This window comes from Saccostrea echinata, unplaced genomic scaffold, assembly GCF_033153115.1.
Source record: "Saccostrea echinata isolate AGI-Se365-2 ecotype Australia unplaced genomic scaffold, CSIRO_AGI_Sech_v1 ptg000029l, whole genome shotgun sequence".
Taxonomy (NCBI): domain Eukaryota; kingdom Metazoa; phylum Mollusca; class Bivalvia; order Ostreida; family Ostreidae; genus Saccostrea; species Saccostrea echinata.
The window spans coordinates 10,662,520-10,676,609 of NW_026889778.1; the positions used below are offsets into that span (position 1 = coordinate 10,662,520).

The 14,090-nt window shown below is 39.3% G+C and overlaps 1 protein-coding gene and 3 long non-coding RNA genes across 4 annotated transcripts in view; 3 read left to right on the plus strand and 1 right to left on the minus strand.

The window, feature by feature from the left end:
* The window catches only part of LOC133195594 (uncharacterized), a 74,316-nt gene that overhangs the window by 42,721 nt on the left and 17,505 nt on the right, over positions 1-14,090 (minus strand). The window lies entirely within an intron of this gene.
* LOC133194483 (uncharacterized) lies at positions 2,924-4,960 on the plus strand. Its single transcript, XR_009722092.1, has 3 exons — positions 2,924-3,225; positions 4,069-4,463; positions 4,844-4,960. It is a non-coding gene; the product is annotated as an uncharacterized LOC133194483 (long non-coding RNA).
* Positions 6,924-8,960, plus strand: LOC133194484 (uncharacterized). Its single transcript, XR_009722093.1, has 3 exons — positions 6,924-7,225; positions 8,069-8,463; positions 8,844-8,960. It is a non-coding gene; the product is annotated as an uncharacterized LOC133194484 (long non-coding RNA).
* On the plus strand, positions 10,924-12,960 carry LOC133194485 (uncharacterized). The gene is made up of 3 exons (XR_009722094.1): positions 10,924-11,225; positions 12,069-12,463; positions 12,844-12,960. It is a non-coding gene; the product is annotated as an uncharacterized LOC133194485 (long non-coding RNA).

Consider the following 14,090-nt stretch of genomic DNA (forward strand, 5'->3'; position numbering starts at 1 on the left):
TGTTAGACGCCAAATAGCCATTCCAAGGAGTATGATAGACGAAGTCATGTATGCCTGTCACGACGACCTGACAGCAGGACATCTCTCCTTCCAGAAAACGTATGACAAGGTCCAAGAGAGATTTCACTGGAAGGGGATGTATTCGGATGTAGAGTTCTGGTGTAGATCGTGCGTAGACTGTGCCACCAAGAAATCGCCGAAGAACAGACCAAAGTTCCCACTGAACCCGCTACCAACGGTTAATGGACCATTTGACAGAGTTGCCGTAGATGTTCTTGGACCATTCCCGCCAACCTACAAGTCCAACAAGTACATTATTGTGTTCAGTGACTACCTAACTCGATGGCCCGAGGTATTTGCTGTAAATAATGCAGATGCAGAAACTACTGCACGACTTTTTGTAGAGGAGGTAGTGTGTCGTCATGGAGCGCCTAGAGAACTACTATCAGATAATGGTAAGAACTTTAGATCAAATCTGATAAAGGAAATCTGTAAATTGACAAATACCAGGAAAACCTTTACTACTGCCTACCACCCGGAGACCAACGGCCTAGTAGAACGCTTCAATGGGACACTCACAACGATGTTGTCAATGTATGTGTCTGGACATCAGCGTGACTGGGATACATTTATACCATACATACTGTTCGCATATAGGACCGCTATCCACGAGTCTACAAAGGAGTCACCCTTCTACCTTATGCACTTACGAGATCCTGTTTTACCAATTGAAGCTGCGCTATGCCCACCAACATTCTCATACGCCGTAGCAGATGACTATAAGGAGGAAGCAAAAGTCCGCCTTCAAGAGGCCTACACGCTAGTCAAAGAAAACTTACAAAAATGTCAACAAAACCAGAAGGAACGTCATGACCGGTCAGCAAAAGAGACTCATTATATTAAAGGTGACAAAATATGGTTATTCACACCTACAACTAAACCCGGACTTTCCCCTAAACTTACACACAATTGGCATGGGCCGTACGAGATCATTGAGCGATTATCTGATGTCACCTACAGACTACAGGATCCTGATCACAAATCAAGGACTTTGACAGCGCATGCTAACAGGATGAAGCCGTATCTCGATCCTAATGACCGTCCTGATCACGACTGTATCTCAGACGAGGACGTAGAATATGAAGATGAAACAGTCGACGACAACGGACCGATTGTCAAGGAACTGGATATGATGCGGTCGAGAAACGAGTCAAAACGTTTAGAAAAACATTATTTTGTGCAGTTCGAGAATGGACATACCCAGTGGCTGAGTGAAAACAAAATTAAAGACTTTAGAATTGTGCAAGATTTCATTCAGTCAAAGAAATAACTACTTTTAGTGTATATACGTAGAGTGTGTATATCTAAAATTCTAAAATAAACATTTATATAAAAAAAAATGTAAAGATAAAACTTGAAAATCAAAAGAAAAAGGTAAAACATGAAATGTGTATGCATGTTAAGCTATTTAATTATTTCTGCGTGTATGTGTGTAATAAGGTCACTATCTTCAGTTACTATAAATGTGTGATTCTGGTATAGATAGATAATTGTGTAAACAGTAGATCAAATTGCCATTATCAGTCTACTAATTATATTAGCGTGTCGGGACGCCACACTTAGGAAGGGAGGTATGTCACAGAGCTATCCCCCAAGTTAATTAAATGTAAATAAATGAGAGAGTTAGAAGGTCTGATAAGGTTGCAGGTGCACGACGCAGGCGTTGTAGCCCTGTTTCCCATGGGTGTCATTTTGGAAAAACACCAGAATTGCCTAGGTACAGGGGGCTGCCATCTTGGACACCCAAAGTTGTGCGGAGAAGAAAAGCTGACAGGAGTCCTGATTGGTCATTAAGAGAAAATCTTTGTGGTGGAATTTGACAGTTAAATATAAGTGATAAAAATTATATGTGATATAACAGAATGTGTGAAAAGATATAGGACTTGTAAAGGAAGACTTGAGATGAGGGGTGATATTTTGCTGGACAGTTTCATTCAGTGCGGATCTATACCAGTTGTAAACAGGCCAAAATTTAAAGGAAAAACGCAACGGCACGATATATTTTTCGTGGTGGAATTTTGAAGAAGAGGTGTTGAACTTTCTTTCACAGTGACTGATTTTTTGAATATTGATTATATAAATAAGTGACAGTGATTGGAATTTGTATGGAAGTCTATGGGAAAACATTTGGTGGTGTTTGTCCTATACAGAGGTGACAAGAACCAGTTTATGAGGTAAGTGTAAGAAAATAGTGCATTTTTAGCGCCATTTGTCATTTTGATTACAAAATGGATGCATTTTTTGATAATTTAAAAAAAAAGTTAAATCTTAAAAGTGAGCGGGGCCCCCAGGGGGGCACCTGTGTGTATTGGAGGGGTAGGATTTCCTCTTCTGGCTATGGGTTACAAACTGTTTACTGGCCAGAGGAGGGTAGAAAGGTTGAAAAGGCACACAGAGTTGCCCTTATGGCAGAATGGAAACTGACACGGAGTCAGTTTCCACGTGACAATGTCGAGTGCAGCCACTTATGTCACAATAAGCTTTGTGTGAACCCCCAGCACCTGGTAGTAGAGTCCCACTCTATCAACCAGGAGAGGATTCACTGCCAGTTGCAGGGGCTGTGCAGCAAGTCACACATGCCCTGGTGCATTTTATGTAATTATATTTTAATTACATGTAAATTTCATTTCATTTAGTTAGGGGTTTTGAATAGCTGTGCTCATTTTTTTTGCTTAACTTTTGAGATTTTTGGTCTTTAAATGACTTTGAAAACATCATATTCTTTCTGTAGTTTACTTCCTCCTGATGCTGTTCATAGAGTTTATACAGCTTTTTTCTTTTGATTACTCTAGTATTTCTATATTTTTTTGATTTCTGATATGTTTTTTGCCTTTCATAATTATTTTGAATATTTTTCAGAGATTGACTAACCCTCCCCCCTTCTGGGATGGGGGCACCCACACCAGCACACAAGATCTTTATGGATTCCCCCGGGCCATTATTTGTACTGTGAGCTGCACTGTGCGCCCGACCGTGAAAGTTGCGTGCAAAAGTGACATTCTTAGGCAGTGACCGCCTTAGACGCCTATTGAAGCTCTCCACTTTCTGTGTATTGGTATTAAGAATGGATTTGTCTAGCACTGACGGGGCAAGCCGCCTATTGACACAGGCCTGGAGAATCCTTGCATTGGCCCTGGAGTATGGAATTTTGAAGTTTCCATCAAGGTAAGCACTTTTAGCGAGCCAATTTTTCTTTCCACCCTTGCATACTAAGGAGTGTTTTTTGCATAAGGCATGTTCACCCATGTAGCAGCAAATTATGGCATCACTCACATAGGAGAGTTGCTTCTTAATTTTGCATGCATGACCTGTGCATTTTATTTGTGCCTGATTTATTTCACCAGTGCATCTGTCTGTAAAATCTATAGCAAAGTTATGTAGCAGTTTGATTCTTTCAGCTTTAGTATTTTTGGGCATAATTTTCTGTAAAGATTCATCTTTCTTGATGGCCTTTCTGACATTTTCAGCAAGATGCCGAGTGTCGACAAAATGTCGCGGTTCGTCCGATAGTTTGCCCTCGGCATACAAAGACTCTGCAGCCTTGAATATTGTACTGTCAGGGTCTGACGTAATGTCCTTGACATTTAAATCATTCTCGAGAAGGTCCTCTATGCCCTCTTTGGCCCAGGTGAATTCGTCACCAATGTTTTTGGTCATGGGTATATTTGCCCCACATGTCTGCTCAGTGCACACATGGCTTGGATTGTTCTTGAGGTGCTGTCGCTCAGGACATATTTTGTTTTTGGTCACTAAAGATATTATCTCGTGACTACTGGTCACATCTTCTGCAATTGAGAAGACGGTCTGTGTAGCAGGCTGGAAGGGGGTTTCCCCCACCCCGGAGTAGAGGGAGTTATTATACATCCCATCGCACTGAATTCCTATGTTGTTTGGGTTTGGGGCCCCCCGCAATTTATTAATATTAACTAATTTCTTACATCTTTTTTTCATATCACTCTTATTCAGGGTAACTACTTTTTGCATGACAGTGTTACTTGTCTTTTGTAGTGAAGACTCGGCTGGAGGTGGAGTGTTGGTGGCCATAAAAATTTTGCGCAGAGATGAACTGCCAATGGGGGTTTGACTTAGACCTACTTGTAGGCCATAGTTTATTGTTGCTGCTTTCCTTCCCCTGGAATTGGACTGCACTTCCACATAGAGCTTGTGCATTTCTGAAGTGTAAGGGCACCTGCTGCATTTCAGCCGTAGTCGAGTACCCAGGCCACGCCTCTCCTCAGAGTCCATGTCCCAGGTCAGGTTGCCGTCACATCCAGGGTTGGTCCTCCCATGTTCTTTGAAGGCTGTATTGAACAGCCCACTTGTCTTTTGAAGATGGAGCAGTCTGTGGGAGTCTGAATCACACCTACCGAAACCAGTTTTGTATCTGATCACTTCCTATCCAGGTAAGTTCATTTTCAGAAATTAGAGTTACTCCCCTTAGACTATACTTGTTTTCAGAATTGAGACAAAAGACTCATCACAGTCTGTAGAAACTGGTTTTGTAACTTTTTTCCTCAAATAAATGATCAATTTTAAAGAATGTTATGATAATTTAGAGAATTAATTAATTATGAGTTAATTAAGCTGATTAATTGGACATGATCTTAGGTATACCCCTTATTTCAGGCATATTGGCCTTATATGGGCCTATTCTAATAATTAGAAAATTTATTTACTAATTATAGAGGTTTAATTTCATTATTTATTAAATTTTAAAGAACTGTAGTTAATACCCCATGGATTCGGCCTGCATCAAAGCCTCAGGATTCTCTTTCTTTTTCAGGGGTCTTGGCCGCAGCAACCGGTGGCACCCAGGTCGCAGCATCATTTCCTGTTCCTCACTCACTGAGGGTGGATGTCTCACCAGTTCCAGGGTTTCCCGGTCTACTCTTGTGAATGGTGCAGGTGAGTTTTCTTCTTTGTTAAGTAATTTTCCCTTGTTGTGAGGCACATATTCGGGTTTAAAACCATAATTATTCCCTCTTTTGAATTTTCCCATCTTTGAAACCTGACTGAAAATTTTACTATGGATACTGTGTCTGAAGTGAAATTCACTTGTGATGTGCTTTTTCCATTGCTCTATCAGCATCATGTCAAGTTAAGGTGTTATCGTGCAATAATTTATTATCATGATAGGAATTAGCCAGCAACCCTCACTGCAAAATGTAGGTGTATTGAAGGGGGTAATGACAGTTTTACTGCTACAGAGAAACAACACTACTAGATCAGATTACCTCTCATCTCTTTTGATAACCTTCTCTTAATTGGCTGTCAGCTGCTTAGTGATTTTATTTTGAATTGTAAAATTAAATACATGTTAAAAACATTTTTTCTCAATAATTTGATTTTTTTTGGCTATTTTTTTTAAAACCGGGTACAATATACCCTGAATGTGAAAATTACATGTAATCCCTCAAATCCTCTTGAAAACATAAGAAATAACACTGTTAGTCAGTTAATTACATATTTTATTTCATAATCACTGTAAAAAGTCAATATGAAGTTCACTTTCAATACATCTTCATATCACAGTTGCATTCATTCTGTGTAGGGGGGTTACATTAAATAGATAGTCATAATTTACATGTTTTTACATGTAATTTCTTCAGGTTACATATTTTAAATGTACAATACACATGTTATCTAAAAATGTCAAATTGGCCACTTTTTCACTTTGTTATCCATTTGGTTATAGGAAAAACACCAGAATTGCCTAGGTACAGGGGGCTGCCATCTTGGACACCCAAAGTTGTGCGGAGAAGAAAAGCTGACAGGAGTCCTGATTGGTCATTAAGAGAAAATCTTTGTGGTGGAATTTGACAGTTAAATATAAGTGATAAAAATTATATGTGATATAACAGAATGTGTGAAAAGATATAGGACTTGTAAAGGAAGACTTGAGATGAGGGGTGATATTTTGCTGGACAGTTTCATTCAGTGCGGATCTATACCAGTTGTAAACAGGCCAAAATTTAAAGGAAAAACGCAACGGCACGATATATTTTTCGTGGTGGAATTTTGAAGAAGAGGTGTTGAACTTTCTTTCACAGTGACTGATTTTTTGAATATTGATTATATAAATAAGTGACAGTGATTGGAATTTGTATGGAAGTCTATGGGAAAACATTTGGTGGTGTTTGTCCTATACAGAGGTGACAAGAACCAGTTTATGAGGTAAGTGTAAGAAAATAGTGCATTTTTAGCGCCATTTGTCATTTTGATTACAAAATGGATGCATTTTTTGATAATTTAAAAAAAAAGTTAAATCTTAAAAGTGAGCGGGGCCCCCAGGGGGGCACCTGTGTGTATTGGAGGGGTAGGATTTCCTCTTCTGGCTATGGGTTACAAACTGTTTACTGGCCAGAGGAGGGTAGAAAGGTTGAAAAGGCACACAGAGTTGCCCTTATGGCAGAATGGAAACTGACACGGAGTCAGTTTCCACGTGACAATGTCGAGTGCAGCCACTTATGTCACAATAAGCTTTGTGTGAACCCCCAGCACCTGGTAGTAGAGTCCCACTCTATCAACCAGGAGAGGATTCACTGCCAGTTGCAGGGGCTGTGCAGCAAGTCACACATGCCCTGGTGCATTTTATGTAATTATATTTTAATTACATGTAAATTTCATTTCATTTAGTTAGGGGTTTTGAATAGCTGTGCTCATTTTTTTTGCTTAACTTTTGAGATTTTTGGTCTTTAAATGACTTTGAAAACATCATATTCTTTCTGTAGTTTACTTCCTCCTGATGCTGTTCATAGAGTTTATACAGCTTTTTTCTTTTGATTACTCTAGTATTTCTATATTTTTTTGATTTCTGATATGTTTTTTGCCTTTCATAATTATTTTGAATATTTTTCAGAGATTGACTAACCCTCCCCCCTTCTGGGATGGGGGCACCCACACCAGCACACAAGATCTTTATGGATTCCCCCGGGCCATTATTTGTACTGTGAGCTGCACTGTGCGCCCGACCGTGAAAGTTGCGTGCAAAAGTGACATTCTTAGGCAGTGACCGCCTTAGACGCCTATTGAAGCTCTCCACTTTCTGTGTATTGGTATTAAGAATGGATTTGTCTAGCACTGACGGGGCAAGCCGCCTATTGACACAGGCCTGGAGAATCCTTGCATTGGCCCTGGAGTATGGAATTTTGAAGTTTCCATCAAGGTAAGCACTTTTAGCGAGCCAATTTTTCTTTCCACCCTTGCATACTAAGGAGTGTTTTTTGCATAAGGCATGTTCACCCATGTAGCAGCAAATTATGGCATCACTCACATAGGAGAGTTGCTTCTTAATTTTGCATGCATGACCTGTGCATTTTATTTGTGCCTGATTTATTTCACCAGTGCATCTGTCTGTAAAATCTATAGCAAAGTTATGTAGCAGTTTGATTCTTTCAGCTTTAGTATTTTTGGGCATAATTTTCTGTAAAGATTCATCTTTCTTGATGGCCTTTCTGACATTTTCAGCAAGATGCCGAGTGTCGACAAAATGTCGCGGTTCGTCCGATAGTTTGCCCTCGGCATACAAAGACTCTGCAGCCTTGAATATTGTACTGTCAGGGTCTGACGTAATGTCCTTGACATTTAAATCATTCTCGAGAAGGTCCTCTATGCCCTCTTTGGCCCAGGTGAATTCGTCACCAATGTTTTTGGTCATGGGTATATTTGCCCCACATGTCTGCTCAGTGCACACATGGCTTGGATTGTTCTTGAGGTGCTGTCGCTCAGGACATATTTTGTTTTTGGTCACTAAAGATATTATCTCGTGACTACTGGTCACATCTTCTGCAATTGAGAAGACGGTCTGTGTAGCAGGCTGGAAGGGGGTTTCCCCCACCCCGGAGTAGAGGGAGTTATTATACATCCCATCGCACTGAATTCCTATGTTGTTTGGGTTTGGGGCCCCCCGCAATTTATTAATATTAACTAATTTCTTACATCTTTTTTTCATATCACTCTTATTCAGGGTAACTACTTTTTGCATGACAGTGTTACTTGTCTTTTGTAGTGAAGACTCGGCTGGAGGTGGAGTGTTGGTGGCCATAAAAATTTTGCGCAGAGATGAACTGCCAATGGGGGTTTGACTTAGACCTACTTGTAGGCCATAGTTTATTGTTGCTGCTTTCCTTCCCCTGGAATTGGACTGCACTTCCACATAGAGCTTGTGCATTTCTGAAGTGTAAGGGCACCTGCTGCATTTCAGCCGTAGTCGAGTACCCAGGCCACGCCTCTCCTCAGAGTCCATGTCCCAGGTCAGGTTGCCGTCACATCCAGGGTTGGTCCTCCCATGTTCTTTGAAGGCTGTATTGAACAGCCCACTTGTCTTTTGAAGATGGAGCAGTCTGTGGGAGTCTGAATCACACCTACCGAAACCAGTTTTGTATCTGATCACTTCCTATCCAGGTAAGTTCATTTTCAGAAATTAGAGTTACTCCCCTTAGACTATACTTGTTTTCAGAATTGAGACAAAAGACTCATCACAGTCTGTAGAAACTGGTTTTGTAACTTTTTTCCTCAAATAAATGATCAATTTTAAAGAATGTTATGATAATTTAGAGAATTAATTAATTATGAGTTAATTAAGCTGATTAATTGGACATGATCTTAGGTATACCCCTTATTTCAGGCATATTGGCCTTATATGGGCCTATTCTAATAATTAGAAAATTTATTTACTAATTATAGAGGTTTAATTTCATTATTTATTAAATTTTAAAGAACTGTAGTTAATACCCCATGGATTCGGCCTGCATCAAAGCCTCAGGATTCTCTTTCTTTTTCAGGGGTCTTGGCCGCAGCAACCGGTGGCACCCAGGTCGCAGCATCATTTCCTGTTCCTCACTCACTGAGGGTGGATGTCTCACCAGTTCCAGGGTTTCCCGGTCTACTCTTGTGAATGGTGCAGGTGAGTTTTCTTCTTTGTTAAGTAATTTTCCCTTGTTGTGAGGCACATATTCGGGTTTAAAACCATAATTATTCCCTCTTTTGAATTTTCCCATCTTTGAAACCTGACTGAAAATTTTACTATGGATACTGTGTCTGAAGTGAAATTCACTTGTGATGTGCTTTTTCCATTGCTCTATCAGCATCATGTCAAGTTAAGGTGTTATCGTGCAATAATTTATTATCATGATAGGAATTAGCCAGCAACCCTCACTGCAAAATGTAGGTGTATTGAAGGGGGTAATGACAGTTTTACTGCTACAGAGAAACAACACTACTAGATCAGATTACCTCTCATCTCTTTTGATAACCTTCTCTTAATTGGCTGTCAGCTGCTTAGTGATTTTATTTTGAATTGTAAAATTAAATACATGTTAAAAACATTTTTTCTCAATAATTTGATTTTTTTTGGCTATTTTTTTTAAAACCGGGTACAATATACCCTGAATGTGAAAATTACATGTAATCCCTCAAATCCTCTTGAAAACATAAGAAATAACACTGTTAGTCAGTTAATTACATATTTTATTTCATAATCACTGTAAAAAGTCAATATGAAGTTCACTTTCAATACATCTTCATATCACAGTTGCATTCATTCTGTGTAGGGGGGTTACATTAAATAGATAGTCATAATTTACATGTTTTTACATGTAATTTCTTCAGGTTACATATTTTAAATGTACAATACACATGTTATCTAAAAATGTCAAATTGGCCACTTTTTCACTTTGTTATCCATTTGGTTATAGGAAAAACACCAGAATTGCCTAGGTACAGGGGGCTGCCATCTTGGACACCCAAAGTTGTGCGGAGAAGAAAAGCTGACAGGAGTCCTGATTGGTCATTAAGAGAAAATCTTTGTGGTGGAATTTGACAGTTAAATATAAGTGATAAAAATTATATGTGATATAACAGAATGTGTGAAAAGATATAGGACTTGTAAAGGAAGACTTGAGATGAGGGGTGATATTTTGCTGGACAGTTTCATTCAGTGCGGATCTATACCAGTTGTAAACAGGCCAAAATTTAAAGGAAAAACGCAACGGCACGATATATTTTTCGTGGTGGAATTTTGAAGAAGAGGTGTTGAACTTTCTTTCACAGTGACTGATTTTTTGAATATTGATTATATAAATAAGTGACAGTGATTGGAATTTGTATGGAAGTCTATGGGAAAACATTTGGTGGTGTTTGTCCTATACAGAGGTGACAAGAACCAGTTTATGAGGTAAGTGTAAGAAAATAGTGCATTTTTAGCGCCATTTGTCATTTTGATTACAAAATGGATGCATTTTTTGATAATTTAAAAAAAAAGTTAAATCTTAAAAGTGAGCGGGGCCCCCAGGGGGGCACCTGTGTGTATTGGAGGGGTAGGATTTCCTCTTCTGGCTATGGGTTACAAACTGTTTACTGGCCAGAGGAGGGTAGAAAGGTTGAAAAGGCACACAGAGTTGCCCTTATGGCAGAATGGAAACTGACACGGAGTCAGTTTCCACGTGACAATGTCGAGTGCAGCCACTTATGTCACAATAAGCTTTGTGTGAACCCCCAGCACCTGGTAGTAGAGTCCCACTCTATCAACCAGGAGAGGATTCACTGCCAGTTGCAGGGGCTGTGCAGCAAGTCACACATGCCCTGGTGCATTTTATGTAATTATATTTTAATTACATGTAAATTTCATTTCATTTAGTTAGGGGTTTTGAATAGCTGTGCTCATTTTTTTTGCTTAACTTTTGAGATTTTTGGTCTTTAAATGACTTTGAAAACATCATATTCTTTCTGTAGTTTACTTCCTCCTGATGCTGTTCATAGAGTTTATACAGCTTTTTTCTTTTGATTACTCTAGTATTTCTATATTTTTTTGATTTCTGATATGTTTTTTGCCTTTCATAATTATTTTGAATATTTTTCAGAGATTGACTAACCCTCCCCCCTTCTGGGATGGGGGCACCCACACCAGCACACAAGATCTTTATGGATTCCCCCGGGCCATTATTTGTACTGTGAGCTGCACTGTGCGCCCGACCGTGAAAGTTGCGTGCAAAAGTGACATTCTTAGGCAGTGACCGCCTTAGACGCCTATTGAAGCTCTCCACTTTCTGTGTATTGGTATTAAGAATGGATTTGTCTAGCACTGACGGGGCAAGCCGCCTATTGACACAGGCCTGGAGAATCCTTGCATTGGCCCTGGAGTATGGAATTTTGAAGTTTCCATCAAGGTAAGCACTTTTAGCGAGCCAATTTTTCTTTCCACCCTTGCATACTAAGGAGTGTTTTTTGCATAAGGCATGTTCACCCATGTAGCAGCAAATTATGGCATCACTCACATAGGAGAGTTGCTTCTTAATTTTGCATGCATGACCTGTGCATTTTATTTGTGCCTGATTTATTTCACCAGTGCATCTGTCTGTAAAATCTATAGCAAAGTTATGTAGCAGTTTGATTCTTTCAGCTTTAGTATTTTTGGGCATAATTTTCTGTAAAGATTCATCTTTCTTGATGGCCTTTCTGACATTTTCAGCAAGATGCCGAGTGTCGACAAAATGTCGCGGTTCGTCCGATAGTTTGCCCTCGGCATACAAAGACTCTGCAGCCTTGAATATTGTACTGTCAGGGTCTGACGTAATGTCCTTGACATTTAAATCATTCTCGAGAAGGTCCTCTATGCCCTCTTTGGCCCAGGTGAATTCGTCACCAATGTTTTTGGTCATGGGTATATTTGCCCCACATGTCTGCTCAGTGCACACATGGCTTGGATTGTTCTTGAGGTGCTGTCGCTCAGGACATATTTTGTTTTTGGTCACTAAAGATATTATCTCGTGACTACTGGTCACATCTTCTGCAATTGAGAAGACGGTCTGTGTAGCAGGCTGGAAGGGGGTTTCCCCCACCCCGGAGTAGAGGGAGTTATTATACATCCCATCGCACTGAATTCCTATGTTGTTTGGGTTTGGGGCCCCCCGCAATTTATTAATATTAACTAATTTCTTACATCTTTTTTTCATATCACTCTTATTCAGGGTAACTACTTTTTGCATGACAGTGTTACTTGTCTTTTGTAGTGAAGACTCGGCTGGAGGTGGAGTGTTGGTGGCCATAAAAATTTTGCGCAGAGATGAACTGCCAATGGGGGTTTGACTTAGACCTACTTGTAGGCCATAGTTTATTGTTGCTGCTTTCCTTCCCCTGGAATTGGACTGCACTTCCACATAGAGCTTGTGCATTTCTGAAGTGTAAGGGCACCTGCTGCATTTCAGCCGTAGTCGAGTACCCAGGCCACGCCTCTCCTCAGAGTCCATGTCCCAGGTCAGGTTGCCGTCACATCCAGGGTTGGTCCTCCCATGTTCTTTGAAGGCTGTATTGAACAGCCCACTTGTCTTTTGAAGATGGAGCAGTCTGTGGGAGTCTGAATCACACCTACCGAAACCAGTTTTGTATCTGATCACTTCCTATCCAGGTAAGTTCATTTTCAGAAATTAGAGTTACTCCCCTTAGACTATACTTGTTTTCAGAATTGAGACAAAAGACTCATCACAGTCTGTAGAAACTGGTTTTGTAACTTTTTTCCTCAAATAAATGATCAATTTTAAAGAATGTTATGATAATTTAGAGAATTAATTAATTATGAGTTAATTAAGCTGATTAATTGGACATGATCTTAGGTATACCCCTTATTTCAGGCATATTGGCCTTATATGGGCCTATTCTAATAATTAGAAAATTTATTTACTAATTATAGAGGTTTAATTTCATTATTTATTAAATTTTAAAGAACTGTAGTTAATACCCCATGGATTCGGCCTGCATCAAAGCCTCAGGATTCTCTTTCTTTTTCAGGGGTCTTGGCCGCAGCAACCGGTGGCACCCAGGTCGCAGCATCATTTCCTGTTCCTCACTCACTGAGGGTGGATGTCTCACCAGTTCCAGGGTTTCCCGGTCTACTCTTGTGAATGGTGCAGGTGAGTTTTCTTCTTTGTTAAGTAATTTTCCCTTGTTGTGAGGCACATATTCGGGTTTAAAACCATAATTATTCCCTCTTTTGAATTTTCCCATCTTTGAAACCTGACTGAAAATTTTACTATGGATACTGTGTCTGAAGTGAAATTCACTTGTGATGTGCTTTTTCCATTGCTCTATCAGCATCATGTCAAGTTAAGGTGTTATCGTGCAATAATTTATTATCATGATAGGAATTAGCCAGCAACCCTCACTGCAAAATGTAGGTGTATTGAAGGGGGTAATGACAGTTTTACTGCTACAGAGAAACAACACTACTAGATCAGATTACCTCTCATCTCTTTTGATAACCTTCTCTTAATTGGCTGTCAGCTGCTTAGTGATTTTATTTTGAATTGTAAAATTAAATACATGTTAAAAACATTTTTTCTCAATAATTTGATTTTTTTTGGCTATTTTTTTTAAAACCGGGTACAATATACCCTGAATGTGAAAATTACATGTAATCCCTCAAATCCTCTTGAAAACATAAGAAATAACACTGTTAGTCAGTTAATTACATATTTTATTTCATAATCACTGTAAAAAGTCAATATGAAGTTCACTTTCAATACATCTTCATATCACAGTTGCATTCATTCTGTGTAGGGGGGTTACATTAAATAGATAGTCATAATTTACATGTTTTTACATGTAATTTCTTCAGGTTACATATTTTAAATGTACAATACACATGTTATCTAAAAATGTCAAATTGGCCACTTTTTCACTTTGTTATCCATTTGGTTATAGGAAAAACACCAGAATTGCCTAGGTACAGGGGGCTGCCATCTTGGACACCCAAAGTTGTGCGGAGAAGAAAAGCTGACAGGAGTCCTGATTGGTCATTAAGAGAAAATCTTTGTGGTGGAATTTGACAGTTAAATATAAGTGATAAAAATTATATGTGATATAACAGAATGTGTGAAAAGATATAGGACTTGTAAAGGAAGACTTGAGATGAGGGGTGATATTTTGCTGGACAGTTTCATTCAGTGCGGATCTATACCAGTTGTAAACAGGCCAAAATTTAAAGGAAAAACGCAACGGCACGATATATTTTTCGTGGTGGAATTTTGAAGAAGAGG